The sequence below is a fragment of the Sorex fumeus genome, unplaced genomic scaffold, assembly GCF_029834395.1.
Source record: "Sorex fumeus unplaced genomic scaffold, SorFum_2.1 ptg000095l, whole genome shotgun sequence".
Classification (NCBI taxonomy): domain Eukaryota; kingdom Metazoa; phylum Chordata; class Mammalia; order Eulipotyphla; family Soricidae; genus Sorex; species Sorex fumeus.
Window position 1 is genome coordinate 1,120,857 of NW_026606152.1, and position 4,317 is coordinate 1,125,173.

Here is a 4,317-nt window from a genome sequence, read left to right on the forward strand (position 1 = left end):
CGCCGGCCCGGGGGCGCCCGGGGGCCCCCAGGAGCGCGCCCGAAGAGCGGCGGCCGCTCGGGCGGGCGCAGTCGGGGCCGGGGGCGCGGGGGCGAGCCCCTCCCGCGCGCGGTGGGCGCTGGCGAGGCCCCGCGCCCCGGGCGGCCCGCGGTCCTCCCGCGCCGGACGCTGCGGCGCGGGCGGGCGTGGGGCCCCGTGGCCGCGGGCAGGGGCGGGGGGCGCGGGGCGGAGGGCGGGCGGGCGGCGGGCAGGAAGGAATGCGGAGCCCGCGCCCCTCCCCCGCCCGGCAAACTTTGTCTGGGCCCGGGCGGCGTGCGGCCCGCGGCCCTGCCGGGGCTGGGGGCGCGGGGAGCTTTGGTTCCCGGCCCACTTAGGCACCCCCTTCCCCTCCCGGGGCGCCCCTCGTTTGCAAATAAAAGCTCTTGCGTTTGCCCTTTGCTGCCTCCTGTGTGCTGAGAGCTGGGGAAGGGGGTCCCCCGGGCCTAGTGGGAAGTTGGCGTGCTGGCCGCGAGCGGGAGCCAAGTGGGCGCTGGTAAACACGGCCCCGCCCCGCGGGGTGCGGAAAGTGAAAGCCTGCGAGTGTCCCGCCCGCGCTGGCCGGTGGCCGCGGAGCCCCGCGCTCGCTTCCTGCTTCCCCGTGGCCCGGCGCCCGGCGGCAGCTCCTGGGCCTGCAGCCCCGCGCCCTCCGCAGCCGCTGGGGGATGGCGCGTCGGCTCAGGACCCCCGTGCTCTCCCCTGGGGCTCCGAACCCGAGTTTTTCCTGGGGGGGGCGAGCCACAGAGGTCACACCAGGAGGACGGGTGTGGGGGGCGTCCGGGGTGTTGAACCTGGCTTGACCACGCGCTGGACAAGTGCCTGCCCCGCGCTGTCTCCGGCCCCAGAACCCAGTTGGACTGATTTTATTTCTGCCCTGCGACCATACCCAGGGCGCTCAGGGATCACTCCTGGCTGGCCTGGGGGACCGTGGGGGATGCGGGGGATTGAACCCCGATTGGCTACGTGCAAGACAAGTGCCCCACGTGCTGTATTATGTGCCCGGCTCCCCAGAACCCCAAGATCCAACAGAATCTTAGCTGGGTCTGGCAAGGCGATTCTGGCTCTGGGGCAGGGCGGGGGTGTGGGGAGACCCAGACCCTGCCGAGGCACCTTGGGTCCTGGGCTCATATCTGGACTCTGCTGTGGGGTTCAGTGGCCCATTGAAGGTGGCGAAGTTGGTAGGGTCAGTGCTGGGAGGAGTCCCCAGGTGGCTGTGTGGGCACAGTGGGCTTTAGCTCCTGCAAGAGCCGCACCCCGGACCCCTGCCTCAGCCTCGCAGGGAGGCAGCAGAGCCCGTTTCTGCTGGGGATCGCATGTCCTCCCCTGTCCCTGGGCCCAGATGTGGGGTGTGGGATCTGCTGTGGGTGGGCCCTGGGGACTTGGCCACAGCCTGGGTAGCTGCTCCCAGGACACTCCTCTGGGGCCGTGGTGTCTGGAGGCCTGGTGATGGTGCCAGTGGCCAGACCTGAGGTGGGCTGGCCTCAGGGAGCCCCTCCTGGTGGTGTTGGGCCCCCACATGCCTGAGCACCCCTCCCAACCAGGCCTGGCCCATCGGAGCCCACCGTGGGGCAGGGCTGTGCTCACGGTGCTCGGACGGGGCCCCTGGCGCCGCTTTTGGGCTTCAGGCTCAACTGCCCGGTGGGGGTGCTGGGTATGAGGTGGCAGTGGGCGTGTCTGCCCCAGGTTCCTGCAGGATGGCCCAGGCCCCTGGGGAGGAGGGTGGTTGCAGGTGCTGCTGGGGGCTGCCCACTGGCAGCGTCTCGGCTTTGTTCTGGAAAGTGCCGTGGTCAGGGCAAACTCAGTGCTGACAGGAGCAGCCTGAGTGTGTGTGACTACTGACCCGTTCCAGGACCCGTGGGCACCTTCGTGATCTGAGGGTCTCCAGGGCGCGTCCGGGGGCAGCACCATGTTTGGGCTTGTGGGTGCTGGGCCAGATTTGTTGCCATGTGTGTTGGAGTGTGCCAAGTATGTGTTTGCACATGGGAATGTCTGTGTTTGTGTGTGAATGCATGTTTGTAGGCACGTGAGTATGTGTCAGTGTGTGAGTGCATGTTTGTGTATATATGTAAGTGCGTGTTGTGTATGTGTGTTAGTGCATGTTTGTGTATGTGTTTGTGTAGCGTGTGCATGTCCCAGAGACTGATGGTGTCACCCTTTCAGGGCAGCGCTGGTTTTGTTGGTGTTCAAAGGTTCGGCAGTGAGGGGCCTTTTGAGCTGCTGGCAGGGAGACTTTGGGGCTGTGGGTCATTGCGGGGGGTGGGGGGGCAGGGGTAGGGACGGAGGAGGGTTCCGGTGCTGCAGCTGCCCCTGGGGTGGGAGGCAGGGATGAAGTGGGGCCGGAGACAGAGTTCAGGGTCCCGCCCCTCCTCCTCGACTTCAGTGGTGAGGGGACTCGCCCTCACTTCCTTCCATTCCGGACACATGCACCTGGGCAGGGAAAGCGAGTGTCCTGTGTGGCTCCCGGGGCAAGCTGTGCTCCCCAGAAACCCCTCTCCGCCCAGCAAGGTCCCTGCAGAGCCCAGGTGGTCGTCTCTGCCTAGCCAGAATCAAGGGCCTGTTCTGGGGACACTCGCCTGCCCTCCTGGGTCAGCTGCTGGCACTGTGCATGTGTGCTCCTTGTGCATGTGCATTATGTGTGTGCATGTGCTTCATGTGTGCATGTACTCTATCTGTGCTTCGTGTACATGCTTGGTGTGTGTGTCCGTATGCGTGCTCGTTATATGTGTGTATGTGCTTCACGTTTGCGTGTACTCCATTTGTGCGTGCTCAGTCTGTGTGTGTGTGCCCTCGTCTGTGGTGCTCCGTGTGTGTGCTCAGTATGTGTGTCCGCGTGTGTGCGCTTAGTATGTGTGCACACGTATGTGTCTTTGCACTTGCTCAGTCTGTGCACGTGCTCATTATATGTGTGTATGTGTTTCACGTGTGCGTGTACTCCATTTGTGCATGCTCAGTCTGTGCAAGTGCTCTGTGGTGCTCGGTGTGTGTGTTCAGTATGTGTGTGCATGTGTGTGCATTGCTCTGTGTGCTTAGTGTGTGTGCTTAGTATGTGTGCACATGTATGTGTCTGTGCGCTTGCTCGGTCTGCGTGCATGTGCCTAGTATGTATGTCCGTGCTCAGTGTGTGTGTTCGTGTGCCTGCTCAGTCTGTGTGCACGTGCTCCGTGTATGTGTGAGTGTTCTGTGTGTGTGTGTGTGTGGGGGGTGCCTCAGGGCTTCCATGGCGGGTGGGTCCCGTGCTGGTAATGGTTGTGTCTGGCAGGCCTGGCGGGCGTTAAGCGGGGATGAGGCGGGGCTTCACCTGGGGTCTCTCTGGCCTGCCGCTTCCAGAGGAGAGTGTGGCCTGGAGCCAGCCGCTTCCCGTGAGGGCTCCCGGTGGGGGGCGCCTATAGCTGGGGACCCTGGGCCACCTCCCACTGCCCTGGCCATGGGGGGGACCTTGCCTGGTTTGTGTGTCCATCTGTCCGGGGCAGCTGGACTTCTCTCTGGACTTTGACCCTGTGCTATTGAGCTGAACGGGCTGGGAACAGGGACTTGAGGCTCAACCTCCCCTGGGCAGGAGCCAGGCTGCAGTTGGCCTTGGGGCGGTGAGCCCTCCCCCTGCCCCCAAGGCGGGAGCCTCTCCTGCGTCTCTGACACCTGGGTTCATGCAGAGCTCCGTCTGCACACGTGTGCAGGCCCCCCGCCCCCGCCCCAACTCCAGGCAGCCTGGTGCGCGCTGTGCTCCCCCGGGCCTGCAGTCCCTGAGCCTTGGACCTGGGGGAGCCGCAGGGACACTGGTGGCCCTCTGCGCTTGCTCCCGCCTTCAGCCCCACCTCTTTCGTCTGTTTGGGATCTAGCGTGGGCACTGGGTCTCCGGCCACTCTGGGCCCCCTGGCCCAGATGGTCCCACCTGAAGCCCCACACTGGGTCCTTCCTGCTGGGGTGCAGGGTCCTGGGCACTTCAGGCACCGGGTTCACTCTTCACCCTCTTCCTTTGGCTGGTGCCGCTGGGTTGGGGGGACTGTGCCACTGAGCAGTCTGGGTGGGTCCCGTTTCTACCCAATCCCGCTTCATCAAAGTGTTCCAGTTCTGAGCAGTGAACTGCAGTGGCCAGCCAGGATTCCTGGGAACCGTATTTGCCAGTATAGATGCGCAATCCTAGAAAGCAGGCGGGAGTCCCAGAAGTGCTGTATTCATTTATTCATTGGCGTAGACACCAGTTTCCAGAGAAGTCCTTGGGCGTCTTAGGGTTACCATGTTTATTTGTGCAGGAGCCCCACAACTACCATATATATTCGTGTA